Below are 15,244 nucleotides of genomic sequence, written 5' to 3' on the forward strand. Positions count from 1 at the left end.
TAGACACCCAAAGCCATACCTAGCAGGCAAAGATCTGCCATACTGCAACGACAGTGACCTCGACAACCATGGCTGACACCTTAGGATCTAAGACTGCTCTACGCAGTCCAAGCCCAGACGCTTGTGGGCTATAGGTGTTTGCAAAGAAGATCCAACAGACGATGTTCCTAGCATGTTTTTGTGGGCCATTGAACATCGTCAAGTACTCTGGGGACACCAACCCCGCTATATGGTTGGAAGATTTCTACCTCACCTATCAAGCAAGTGGGACGTGTGGTGGGGGCCGGACATGGGGTGAGGGGTTGTCGCTACCTTGCCACCGCAAGGCCCCTAGAAGCATAGTTAGCAACTCCTCTTCAGGACCTTTGTGTTGAGTTACACACACATACCTGATACAAGGCATACTAAACAACTCAATCGGTTACACACTTAGGTCTCCAACTCGTAACTGAAACAACATTGACTATTTAAATAAATTTTAATGACCAAAGCTACTAAACAATCTAGTACATCTAGCTTAACTATGAACTTAACTCTAGTTTGCATCTCTTGTTAGTCATCTACATTGGATTATACGTAGCTCATCTTGGAGAACACCCATTCTAAGGTCTGCTAAATGTTGCACTCATTAGAGTTAAATCTCGGAGGAATGTCTTGATACCTACAAAACAAATTAACGGTTGCACCATGAGAACATTCTGTACACATAGGACTTAATTCCAACACATAAGATTTGGAGGATGCAAATGTAATATTAGGCATTTGTATCCTTTGCAAAAAGGCAATGGCATTTATTATAAGTATGACATGCTATGCTCTACCACTAGAGCAAGAATATTCATATAGTATACCTATAAATCAAAGGTGATCATATTTCCTCAAGGATGCTACCATGGGTATAGAAAGTAGGAACAACCGAATGGTTCCATCACGAAGGCTTCAGGCTTTCAAACTCTATAGAGGTGTACAACTGTACCCACATGGAAAACAGGACTAACCACCATACACTGGGTCCGGTAGTAAGGGTTGCATCATGTTCTTCAACCTTTCCCTAATCTGGCATGAATGTCACATGAAAGGTTTGACTGGTTCCCAGTCAATGTCCTAGACATTCTCGACTGGAGCAACCCCCTTGCCAGTTTCACGGATAAACTGATCACAATTAGTTACTTGGCTTGTCGACCCCATCCATGACATGTGGTCTATACGGGTGGTTACTCAAACTCACGTATCCCAATAATTAGTCCTTAACTGCTCCACGAGCTACGTCGCTTGAGATCCCACACTCACAACAACCTACCCCTCTCATGAGTGAAGTTACCAAAGTGGTATTCAAGTTTATAACATTAAGTGAAGTGAATCCTATCTAGATTAGGGAAGTAAATCAAGTTGTACCCTCATTGTTTTTAGTAATTAATTATCCAAGTGTAGCATCCTACATGCATGAGTATGAGTTCCCTTCTCATGCTCGACTTTTACCGTGGCTAAGCAACTAAGCAATAAGCAATTAAGCATTTCCATTCCCATTGTTTAGATGAGAGGCTTCTAATAGATTAATGAGTGACTCTAAGTGTAGAGGTGAACAAGATTAATAACCAAAACTACATGTAATGCATAACTCATAATAAACTCGATAAGTATCCAAAATAAGGTTTATAGTAGTGGGGTGCCTGCCTGATTATGTTGCCATTCTGACTCATCGAAGCCGACGACAAGGACTTGTACAGTTACACGTTCCTAGCTCGAGACATTCCTGAAAGAATAAGAGAGATCCAATTGAAGAGATACGCCTGACACTTGGAATGATGAGAAGGGGTATGAATAGATAGGAATAGATTGTCAACTAGAACTTGGGAAGAGGTATCTAACAGTGGCTCTACTGTCATGCTATTTGCTATAGGATATAGCCTAGTATTGTTGACCTCTTGGGTGAGCTTTCTAAACAATCTCACACTTTTCTGTAGTCTGGCGGTCACTCCATCCTGAATGATGGACACTCCGCTGTGTTGGGTGCTGAGGTGGGTTGTCCCTAGGTTGGCTCTGTTCGGGTTGACTGGACACTTTGTGGAGGTCATGAGTACTACCGATAGGCTCAGGACTTAGTCATTTCTAGGGTTTACTATCAACATTGGATGGCCCGATCGATGATGGACGCTATGGTATGAGATGGGTACTCTTGGGTTCTCTGACTGTGAGTCTTTATAATTTAGCGGACACTCTAATGAATTGTTGGACACTCCGCTATTCCCACTCAACAAGGGTATGGGTGCTTCTGTAGGGAAGTTTACTAAATTGGGAAGTTTTATCGGACACTCTGCCGCACTTGACTGGACACTCCAGTGAATTGGGCGACAGAACCTATGCTCTAGGTTTTGGGGTTGGTTAGATTCCTAATTTGGGGTAGTAAACATCTATGCATGTGCACCAAACTTCTAGGATGACTCTAGGGATATGCTAGGCTAGAGCTAGTTAGGTTTTGGGTCCTAGCTAACTAGGTGCATTTGGTGATTTGGGTTCTATCTCTTCCCATGAACCACTTGATATTAAGACTTGAGATGGAGCAAAAAGGAACTTAACTCCAAGATTGAGAATCAAGAGGCTAGGATTCTTGATAAGAGATTGAAGCACACCTTGCTTTCCATCCTTAAATAGAGATATCAACATCCTTGCAAGAATCCATAGAAATGCATGAGAATGACATTGAGGGGGATTCCTTGAGATTGGCCATTCATAGGGCCTTGATCTTACCTTTGTGATGAATGAAATATCACCACCCTCCATGATCCATACATGCATGAAAGCTTGAGATTAGGGTTTGAGAGAAATTTCCAACTAATTGAGATGAGAGCTCATGAGCTCACCATGACCATGAGATGAGGATGAGTTGAGCTTGATGAGATGATGATCTTCGATTTCATGTCTTCACTTCATCTTTCACCTCGATCTCCAATCTCCATTTTCTCTCTCTAGTTCTTCCTTGTTCTTGCTTTCTAGAGAGAGGAAAGTGAGAAATAGGAGAATGGGTTGAGTTGGGAATTGCTTTAGCTGATGATCCCATCTTCCATTTCATGCATATGACATGTGGGGCCTAGGGTTGTGTGGAGGACAGCTCATTCCCCACTCACTGCATGCAGTTTAGGTACTGACGGATGGTCCAGGTATGACGTCAAACTATTTGGTATTATCTGTTGGTTGAGGGATGGATCCAAACACTTAGGATTTGGCATTGAGGCCAATTAACTTTATCCCAAAGGTCAATAACCTAACCTCTAACAATCTGAGCCAATGTGGTGCACCTTTTAGTGACTAGGTTTGGCCATTGTGGACGCTTCACTCTTTTGGATTAGTGAGTTGCCTTGTTGGGTAGAAAAGCAATGTATTCACAGTTTCTATTGTATCCAAATGCCTGTAGGGCTCATCAAGGAGCTTCGTCGGTGATCAAAATTGAGAGCCCAGGTTGTAGCAAACTCGGGTCATTACAGGGCAGACGATGATCTTTCATCATCCAATACTTGCCACTGAACCTTGCGGAATGCACCCTGAGCATGGCTCAAGCATCTCCTTCGCGAACAGCATTCACTCATGGGTAGACTTCAAGCGCATCTTCATAGGGAACTTTCAGGGCACATACGTGCGCCCGGGAAATTCCTAGGATCTCAAGGCCTATAAGCAAAAGCAGGAGAGGCTTTGTGCGAGTACATCTGCCGCTTTTCCAAGAAGTTCTACTAGCTTCCCGATATCATGGATGCGGACATGATCTGAGCATTCATCTGTGGCATGACCAATGAAGCACTCATCCATGAGCTCGGACACTGGAAGCCACGGATGACGTGGGAGCTGCTCGACCTCACGATAAGCCATGCCTCCGGCAAGGAGGCTGTCCAGGCAATCTTTTGCAAACACAATGGTAAGGTTCAAGCCAAGCCCATGGATGAGGCTAAGGACCACAGTCGGTAGGGGATGGGCAAGAAAGATAGCTGGAGACACCATGACAGTGAGTTCATTGTGACGGTCGATAGAGTCCATAGGAAGAAAATTGGTAAGCTCAACCATGTCAGTTTTGACAAGATAGTCAAATTGCCATGCCATAACCATGGCTATCCAATCAAGCACACCCTCGAATAGTGTGACCTCATCAAGCACTACTTCAAGGGCGACTACAAGTCAACCGACATAGACGATCCATCCGGATGCGCTGGCAATGAAGAGAAGGGGGATGCGTATCCCAACCCAAAAGGGTGCCTCATGATCTTTAGTGGACTAGTGGCATACGAATCCAAGCATCAGCAAAATCTCATAGTCTAGGGAGGTTAATGTGTCTGCTCTAGGCGAAGCCGTCCTGGTTTTCCTAAAATAGTGAGAAACTATGATCACTTTCGACAGAAAGGATCACTCCGATCACATTCCATAACTAGGATGCTTCCCCCTTATCATCGACCCAATCAGCGGCAAGACCCGCCTATCTTGTGTCCTCATGGATGGTGGGAGTGGCCTCAACCTCCTCTACGCCAAGACCTACGACGCCATGGGGCTGTTGCGAGCAGTGATATGGCCATCCGGTGCTCCATTCCATAGAGTCATACCTTGGGCTTCAAGCCGTTCCCCTCTACCAGGTCGACTTTCCCATGACATCAGGAGATCAAGCTAACTTCCACACTAGAAATGCTCACCTTTGAGATAGCTGGACTTCCTCAATGCCTACCACTGCCATCCTAGGCCGACCATGTTACATCGAGTTCATGGCCATCCCCAACTATACTTACCTCAAGCTTAAAATGCCCGGTCCTCATGGAATCATCACCATAGGAGGTGACTTTCAACAAGCCCACCTCTAGTGAATGGGAGAACTATGACATGGCAATAGCCTGCATTCCAACCCTCAGAGCCACAACTCGCTTGGGTGGCACCGAAAATTGGTGCTGTGCTAGAAGTTGAGGTCTGAGGGACAACCCCCGGGGGCTAGGCCCGAACATGACTTCCCTACAAGGTAGGGGAGGACATGGAGGTCATGCCCAGTGACCTCAACTATGGTGTGCGACAAGACTTGCGATGACCTGGCATGAGGATGATGTGATCGATGAACCCTAGAGGGTTCGAGACACAACACATTCCTTGTATTGACAAGCCACGAGGTCTGAGCCTCGCTGCGCCAAACACCACGAGAATCAAGAGCCATGATCAAGTGATGTGAGCACCCAATGTTCAGCATCAAAGTTACTCCAAGACATGAGCCACCCTAGCCAAACTTTTGTACATAATCATCCATGAGAATCTTTTCCTGTGCCCTAGAGATCCGTAGTGCAGCCGCCATGATGCTGTCAAGGGGTGCACATCGAAGCGAACACTCTGGCATCCGTGTTCCATCTGAGTGACCCATGTCAACTAGCGCATTTTAGTCGACATAGCCCACTTGCGGGAGTTACACTATAGTGTATCACGCACCCACGAACCAGCGTGAAGCTGAACACTTAGAGCTAGCTCTAGGCGAGGCTGAGTGCCTACATGAAAGGAAAGGGAAGGGAAGCACCCTCACAACCTAAGGAAAGGAGGTTGAAGAAAGGCATGGTGCTGCCAGGTCTATCCTACAGATGCCACGGTCATGAAAATAGAGTCGCACCTAGGCCAAACCTCGTGGGTCGATCCCTGAGTAGGGCTGTGAGACTATGACATTCGAAACAATTAGATCATTAGCAGTCATGGCAAGACGATGATGTGCAAAAAGGTCAAAATCAAGAAGCAGAAGACACAAGCTAAAAAGACTACTTTATTTAAAAAGGCCCTAGGTACAACCTAAGGCCCCTAGCCAGGTGCTACGGAGGATGTCCTCCACATTCATGGCAGGCCACGATGGCGGCCATGGTAGCGGCAAAGTCACCGACCAGCTTAGCTCGCTTCACTGGCATGGCATGGCTAGAAACCCAGGCTTCACCCGACAGAAGTCTTGGCAAGTACGGAGCTGCATGGCAGTGAGGGCGACACTGGCTCCCTACCGGACTCCGGCCACCACCATGCACTCACGATCCTCCATTAGGAGGACCTCCCAAAGGAGGGCTTCTTCCATCTCATGGTGGGAGGCCGCTAGCTCCTCCTCTAGGGGTTGGCAACAAGATGACAAAAAGGTCAAAGGTTGCAGACGACACACCAAACAATAAGACAAAGAGTGCCCTTACCTACGATATGGGCCTAGGTGTCGGTAGCCACCGCCTATGTGGCAGCGTTCTCCCTCTCTGAGGCCTCGAGGGCCACTGTGATGGCATCAATTCAGCGCTCTAGCTAGCTCACCTCGCGGGTGGTGTCAGAGTAGCGCTGGTGGGCCTCATCCGATGCATGGACGGGCTCACGGAACTCCTACCGATCATCTAATACAATGACGATGATGAGGACAACAAGCCTGACCTCTCTGTGCATGGGGTCATAGCACAATGACCATGAGGTGACCCTCTAGTTGCTACCGTGGCATGGGAGATGGCCCTAGAAGCGCACACGAGCAATCTAGGTCCAACTTCAACCCAAACATCATTTGAACACTCACCCCTATTCGCGCAGGCAAGCTCAGAGACACGATGGCGGCCCGCTGGCCTTTGGCGACTCCTCCAACGGGTGCTTGCCGTGATCCATAGGCTTGGCATGAAGAAGCTAAGAGCACACGAGCACGAGGAGGATGCAGTAGTGGAACAAGCGCCCAAGAGCAGATGACTCTCCCATACCACCTCTCTTTATTTATAACCACAGGGACCAGTCATGGTGGATACCTCGGTCACATGCATTCTTGCTCACATTTACTAACCATCTTGGGAATCTCGTAGCACAGGAGGAGCGATAAGAGGGAACGCAAAACAGCTAGTTGCCTACCTAGTGGAGCGAACCAAGTAAGCCTTACGCATTCCTACTGTTTTCATACCATTTCGATTAACACGCCCAGTGTTCCGTGGCTCATGACTACACGCAAGTGGGTGCCATTATGCCACGATGTGACTAGGGGAGGCCAATCGCCCCCTGAATCCATGTGCAGAATGACCCACCACGATCACGACCCTGCATCATGCTTAGGAAACTCACTCTTGGGCCAGCCCTTAGAAGGGCCCTGATGCCACAAAGGGATAGGGGACAGGGTGAGATGGTCCCATGTGGCTACAATCGGTGGTGTGGAACCACACGACCATATCTCTCTGTATTCGAGTCATCCACTTTGAAGTCACCCGAGTAGACCCCCTCTAGGGGAGGCATCTTGCCCTCTAACCGCTGTAGAGGTGGTCGAGGACCGATGGGTTTGATGGCCGACGATTTATGGGATGTCTCTCAATGAGGCACAACCAAACTCCACATCGATTGGGGAGGATATCGGGTCCCACTCGAATTACCCATCGACCCCAATGAGGCGCACCGCTCCGACCATGTGGTTACGATGGACATAGCCTCTCCCTATGTGGGGAGAAACCAAACCCACCTATCACAAGGACACATGACTTCTTGAGGTCAGCAAGGATGCTAGGGAAAAATGGAGTCAGGTCCCCATGACCCTGTAAGAAGTCGAATGCCAAGCCACGACCAACTCCTCCCTGTGTCCTAGGTCCAAGACCTAAGGCTACCTCTGAAGGCTCACAAACCATCAGAGGTCCACGACCTCTCCAAGAGATATTGATGAAGCAAATAGCCAGGATAGCACAATAGTGTCTCCCTCGTGGAGCAATGCAAAATCCAAAATGTGGTCACGGCTCGGTAACATGGAAAAACAAAAGGTTCAAGACCTACGAGCCACTACATGATCATAGAAAACCTCGCGACCACTGAAGAAAGAGGTCGAGGATGCGCTTCCTTGCATCATTGAGGCAAGAAAGGACCTCCTAGTGGCCCTAGGCCGAAAAAACACAACCCCGATCTTAGGGCTCGGAGGCTCACTACGAACACTAGGGAACCCAAACCCACTAGAAAAGAGCGTTCTTTTCACCCAACCCCCAAAAGTACAAGAGTAGCCGAATAGCTTGAAAAGTACTAAACTACGATGTCATCACCAAGGCGGCATCAGTTGGGGTCCCCAGAGGTGCCTGCTACAAGTGTGGAAGGGAAGAGATGAGAAATTGCCTTGCGCCCCTCCATGTAGCACCACAGCCTCTAGGGCAGAGATGCGCAGGGGAAAAAAGGATGGGGCAGGATCGAGCCTGTAGGCTGCCACCATCATGCTTCGGAAAGCATGATGGAGACACCAAGGGACGCAATACCTCCCCCAAACCACTGGCAGCTTCCAAAGACTGCCTATAGGGTCTGGGGGAAGCAGTTGTAGTCCTTGGTGCTCATGTTTTAGCGACCCGAAACCTATGGGTTTGGGGAAGCGCTAGAATCATGAGGCCCTGTGGTTGTCCTGAACACTCCCTCAATCCTCCCCTGCTTACAAACCACCTTCTTGCACCAGTTGTTGGAAGCGGTAGCGCCTAGCCTCCGGCCACCGCAAACAACCCCTAGCGGGACTCATGTTTGGAACCCCACAATTCTCTTCAAACTTCTCTCTCTCCTCCCTTTTCAAGCTTGGCCTCTCAAAGGAAGGCTAAAGGCAATACGTGGACATGGATGAAGGTGGTTCAAACAGTAAGATGACACCTATTTATAGGCCCTAAGGGAGGATTGAGCAGCCTGAGGCCCCTGCGCCATGTGGCGCACCACAGGGAGGCTACAACCAATGTTAGACGCCCGCATGGGGTCGGGGAAATTGAGATCCTCCCAAGGGTAGGGCTGATACAATGTCAATGAGACCACTTGGCCCTACTAGGGTCACAAATCCTGATGCACAGCACACTAACACGATAAGGCTCAGTAGTCGTGTACCGCATAGTTAGGGCATCCTGATAGGGTAGGATGAAACAGCCACCTACCGCATTGAATGCACTAGCCCGTAAGTGGTTGAGCAGACAAAGCTCGGATAGGCCATGACTACAAACCCACACTCAACACACAAGCATCTCAATGCTTTCACGATCACTTCATGATCACAAAAATGCTTGGGAGCTACTATCGAGGTTATGATACCCCAGGTACCTCAAGGCATGGATTAGTTAGCCACAACGGTGACCCACAATACGCCGGTCTGCATGAGCCCAAACAATCGAGGCCCGGCCGAGTTGAGTGGGCTAGACCAAATCCTAAGGCCAGGCCTGCCACGAACCCTTCCCTCTGCCTTAGCCGCACGCTACGTGTTAACTCGTGACCTCTCACCATCTTGACCCCTATGGGGAACTAGGAGAGATCGAGCCCACCACAGCGCACCTGCTTTGATAGGTGTAGGCATGCCACACTGACCCTGCAAGGACCGAGGGGACAATGGTCACCCTATTCCAATCAGACACCATCCCTACGCCATGTAGCGGAGATAAGACAACACCGCCAAGTGATGATGGCCAGTACAGAGAACCACCGTCCAAATATGGCCCGACAAGACGTGTGTGTGGTCCCACCTACTACGAGATGGGATGCACGATGATTGCCTTAACTTAAAGGCTGTTCAAGCCAACACGGGCCACGACCCTAGAGCCCGAGATCATATCCATCAACTCCACCACAATGAGGTGGTCAGCGACCGGAGGCAGCTACCTACTAACGTACGGCGCCCCTAGATAACCAAGAGGTGATGACAAAGACCATGGCAAGACAACATCGCGTAGGACAGCTGGCGAAACACCACCGTGCCCATAGTGCCGCCATGACTGGCACAGTGGCACCATGTCACGCCATGGCGTGACATGAGTACGAGACCATGACGACAAGCCACGCCACGACGTGCACCACAATATGGAGTTATTTGCAAGACAAGTTAGCTAGGCCCCCTCCCTCAGGCTCACGACCCCTCGGTCGGGAGAACCTCCTTCTTTGTATGTGACCCGGCCCCGAACTCTATATAAGGGCAGCCTAGGGCACCCCTCCAAGGCGGATTCTCATCATTTCTCCATTCCCTTCGGGCTCCCAAAGCCTTCCTTCGGGCAGCCCATCTCCTAGCTCTTGCTCTCCTACCTCTTCCACCATTCTTGTACCCCTCATTGTAAGAACTTTAGAGCATTCAAGCGAGGAACACGCACTCGATCATCTCTGAGACTGGACGTAGGGCTCCGGCCTGAACCAGTATAAATCCTCGTGTCTTTTGGATGCTATCATCGTCTTCCTAGAGCAGCACGACATTCGTATAAATTTACTAGTCTGGTTTACAAAACACCGACACTCCTACAAATATACCTTTTGTCTTCGGGCTTTTGCTTCCTTTACCATCCATCTATCATCTTCATTACCCTAGGTGAGCACTTGTATCACATGAACATGCTATCTCCACTCCTTGGTCTTCATGTTTGTTCAACACCATCTTGTGGACTAAGCACCTAATCATCTTACATGAAAGTCTTTAGTCGTCCACCTAATGTTGTCACTCAATTACTAAAATCAAACAGGGACTTTCAATTTCGTTAGCTGCTAGACCGTCCAGTGGGTGCATCTTCTATGCACCAAGTCCTTTTTGCTATATTTCTTTGCTGATCTTTTGCAGTTACTTTTTTCTTGCATCTGTAGGACCTATATTATAACAAGTCTAATATATCTTTTATCACAAATGTTAGTTCTAGGCTTGTATTGTCATCTTACACCGAATCTGAAAGATAGGTTCACTGGCACATGATCCTTACAATAGCCGCAGTCCTGCATCTTGCAGCAAACTCCAACACAAGCTCCTTCTGTAGCTCATACCATTTCAATTGTTCCCAAAACTGATAGCTGTTATGTTTCCTGAATAGTACCTACAAAAAAGTTTTGGGTCAATATATGTAAAAATAACTTCATTTATTGTTAGCCACATAGACTAACTGAATTGTTGCTGTACATGTCAATAAAAAGGACCTAAAGGTTTTATTTTTCCTAAGATACCAATCACCAAATAAGTTACGAATATTTTCTTGGAGCTTTGATTCCTAGTACCATGTGAACAACTCTCCACAGGAACCTAGCAAAAATGCACTAAAAAATGTTGATGGTTTCAGGATTACTAAACAAACACTGCATCATGTGGTTGCTTAGGTGAACCTCCTATGCAAATTCATGCAAAAGGGCCTGTAGCATAATGGTTACAAAAGCCTCAGTAACATCTAAGGTTCTGAGTTCGCCGTGGGAGCGGATACTCCCCGTGGGAGCAGGATATTCCAAGATTTAATGGCGTTGTGCTTTCAGTGGTAGGTGACTTTCCCGTCGACAGCGAGGCTCCTATGGTGACTTCGTTAATCTTGAGGATTTGCCGGCTCAGTCTTCAAAGATGCTCATAAGAGTAGGATTTTGCATGCATTGTAAGTGTCTGTGTTGTACCTGTGTAATCATAAAAAAACATCATTTCGCACAAGTGGTTAGCTTGAGAAACCTCGTATGGAATAAGCATTTCTATACTGCTGTTCTTCTAGTCATCCACATATGGAAATTAATTTACACATGTCACTTTTGCGTCAGGCGATTGGTTAAACGCCTTTGAAAATGGGTTACCACCAGCCACTTGAAAAAAATAAGTGTCATTCACCTGTTGTGATACATGGTGTTTGTCTCCTCTTGATTATGAAAAACTAATCATAAACACACTTGCTACTCCATAAATCCAATTTCGAGGCAGCTAAGCTAAGCACCCTGCCACCTAGGGCCTTTGTAGCTTTCAAGAGGTGACCTAGGGAGCTGGTTTACAACCATCACTACTGTGGTCTGTGGACAACTTGACGTAAAATTTTTGGTAGTGCTGTTGATGTAATTGTTTAGTCCTCTCTACGGCCATCCCCATCATCTTATTTATTGAATTTCCTTCTCAAGAAGGTGCATGTCACTTCATGGCATTTATCAAATGCAATGTTCACAGCCTCAAACTAAAGTATTAAGGAGTTCAATAAAAATATGATTTAGTTTTATGACGAAAAAAGATTTATGTTTTGGAGGCCTCTGGTTTTGTTGTTTCCTAGCTACTTGTCTTATTCGTCTATGTGGGCTATTATAGGAGCCATCAATCTGTTATTTTTTAACTGTCTACCTTTGAGTTTGAAATGGTTAGTTTCTATGTTGTATTTATCATTCGAAAACTATCATAATATATAAATAAAGGAACTCAATCACAAAGTGAACATGTCTCTCATGGTTCACCTCAAATAGAGGCTTTACCAACCAAGGTACTCCCTCTATTCTGAAATATAATACAGCGTGTCTAAGCAATTTTAGAACTAAATAATAAGTCTGACAAAAGACTAACTTCTCCTCACTAATTAGTTAGTTTGGTTGTCAAAACTTGCCTAATTTCCCAGTAATGCATAGTTTTCAAGGACATGCATGCATGTCGTTTATTTCATTTACTAATTATATGAGTCATTTTGCGCAATACGGTGTTTTAAAAAATATATGTGGATGATTTTAATATTAACACATACATGTTTGGCATGTGGTTGAGCAATCTAGAATATATTTTGTAAGAGCATCTCCAAGAGTTTTCAAAACTCACTCCAATCTTGATTTTTTTGGTAAGAATGAAAAAGACATATCTTCCAACAACTCCTTATCTCAACTTCCCAATCTTTCTATACTTGAGAAAATCGATCCAATCACACTGAAATATATGCACGTGTATCCGGTCAGGTCCAGAGGTGGAAATACATGGGGGAAGAAAAGGACAAAGGACCGATTTCTCAATGTGAATGTATAAAAGAGAGAAAATATAAAAGTGGTTGGGACGATTGAAAAATAGTCCTAAGATTCCTATTAGAAAATTGTTTTCTAGCTTTTAGAACTGAGATATTGAAAATAGTTGGAGAAAGACAACAAATATGCTCCCTACTTTCTTTAGGGACTTGGAAAACTTATTGATTTACCAATTGTTTTTTAAAAATTATTGGAGATGCTCTAATTTAGGAAAAAATTTAAATCTTTGATACCTGTATTTAAGAACAGAGGAAATATCATTCAATTTCTTAAGTATCGTAGTGTAATATCCGAACAATCATGCACGGCTCAATAATCATTGAAGGATTTAATTGGTCTAAATCATTACATAAACGATAAGAGCGGGTATATGATTGCAATACTGCAAGTGAATGGTGATCCACATGAATGCCAACTTGCAAGCAAAGACCCGCATACAACATTCTCTCAGCAACTAGCTCCACATTAACATTCTAGCATCCTCCACATCGTTCTTTCCTTCCTCTATAAAAGGCCCCACATCTACCCTCTTATACACACAAGAAACACACAAACATCTACCCTGTTATACACGCACACACACAAACACCCGCAAGCACAAACATAAAGCATGGGTTCCCTAGGCCCAAGCACCATTAGCAGCATGAACATGGCCAAGGCAGCCAGCGTTGGCTGCTAAGAACGGCGTTGTTGCTGTCGCCGATCAGCAAAAAGAAGGCCCCAAGATGAACTGCAGTAGCTACGCCTTCCAGATGCCGTTGCACTACCCGCGGTACAAGAAGGCGGACTACGAGAGCATGCCGGAGTGGCGCGTCGACTGCCTGCTCCGCGAGTACGGCCTCCCCGTCGACGGCGACCTCGACAGCAAGAGAAAGTTTGCCATGGTTGCCTTCCTCTGGCCCGACCAGTACTGAAGAAACTCGTGGCCGCCGCACTGAATTACCGAGCTGAACTCACAAGAGACGAAGCAATTGCAGTAGCCGGAGCTGTTATGCGCACTACTGCTGCATCCGGCGACCTGGATTATATCCCTGGCGGCGTTGGCAAGCGTGAGGACACCCATATCGGAAAAGAATCGTACTCCATATATGCGTAGTGCTGATGCATGTATGATTCTAAGTACTTCGCATCGATCTAGCACTCTTGCTTCTGGTTTTCTACAATAATCATCCATTCAGGAAACCAGGATCATATATGCTTGCTGTTGTACCAATATATGTAAAGTAATAATATAGGATCGCAAAGAACAAATATACGAGTACTGGTTCCGGTTCTTGTTTGAACATTGCTTCTGCCACAATTTTTGTAAAATATAAAAAAGCTGAATGACAATTTTTTTAACGTCTCCTAAAGAAACAAACTTGGCTCAAAACTTAAATAGCTAACTGAAGCGAAGAGAAGGAAGAGGTTGTTAGAGCATCTCCGAGAGTCTTTCTTAAATTACAACTCCCTAAATCTTCATTTGGAGTGCTATTTGTATAAAAATCTCTCCTATATCTTTCCACCTTTCAATAACTTCTCTATATTCCGTGATCACTCGAGAGAGCCGGCCCGTTTTTGATTTTTGGCTAGTGTGAAATCAGGAAAAGAAGATGGGAATATTTGAAGATCGAACTAAAGGAGTTGTTAGAAGATATTGTTTTTCAACAAACATCTCAATTCCTATGAATACAGAATGATATAAAGAGTCACCTGTAGTTGGTCAACAGCTGAACATAATATAAAAATGGTCACAAGAAGCACACTTCTGGTATTCTTTTTCTCTGGGACGATGCACTTTCTCAAAAAGTAAAAGGACATGCATAGAGAGCAGTGACCAATGAACTACAATGCCATGTGCCATCTTCAATGGGTCTGACGCTGCAGTGATACATTTAGTAAACGAAAGCTCATAGGATAATTCAGAATGCTGATTGATGTGATACTCTGACATTGCAAAAGAATTGATGTTCTCAAAAGGCTAGTGTGATAACAAATCTGAATTTGTATCTTCCAATGTGCATGCACGCTCAGTGATGTTACCGGAACTTGCTTTGTGCAAATGATATTGTTAGCAAGTTATTACTCCTTTCCATCCACAAAAGAATACAACTATGGGCAGTGACGGGCTCAGGATTTTGAGGTCGGGTATTCAAAATGTAAAAGGATGTTAATTTTTTTGACAACCAAAGCTTAATATTTAGCATCATAATTGATAATATCGTATATGCAATTTTTTTGTGAGGATACTGTATAGGTGAAGCGAGTTTTCATATTATTTTAGAATTTAAGCATAATTTAAAATTATTTTAATATCAATAATTCAACATAGCAAAGCGACAAAATATTAAATATATAGTCATATAGACGAATAAGAAAACTTATACAGTTAAACTCAGCAAATTTTTTTTATAAGGATAAACTCAGCAATTGAGCGTGAGCTGCTGCTGTGCACGTTGCTTGGCTGCTCCCGGAGTCCCTGTCACCGCTGCTCGATAGCTCGGTTGCAGCCCCGCGTGCGGCCGCAGTTGCTAGCAGGCAGCAGCCCCGGATGCCCTGGCCCCCAGCCCCACGCAGT

The 15,244-nt window shown here is 45.7% G+C and overlaps 1 pseudogene; it reads left to right on the forward strand.

Annotated features, from left to right (window-relative positions):
• Positions 1-13,162: 13,162 nt before the first annotated feature.
• Positions 13,163-13,970, forward strand: LOC136521999 (uncharacterized; annotated as a pseudogene).
• The last annotated feature ends 1,274 nt before the right edge of the window (positions 13,971-15,244 follow it).

The sequence above is a fragment of the Miscanthus floridulus genome, chromosome 18 (assembly GCF_019320115.1).
Source record: "Miscanthus floridulus cultivar M001 chromosome 18, ASM1932011v1, whole genome shotgun sequence".
In the NCBI taxonomy this organism is placed as follows: domain Eukaryota; kingdom Viridiplantae; phylum Streptophyta; class Magnoliopsida; order Poales; family Poaceae; genus Miscanthus; species Miscanthus floridulus.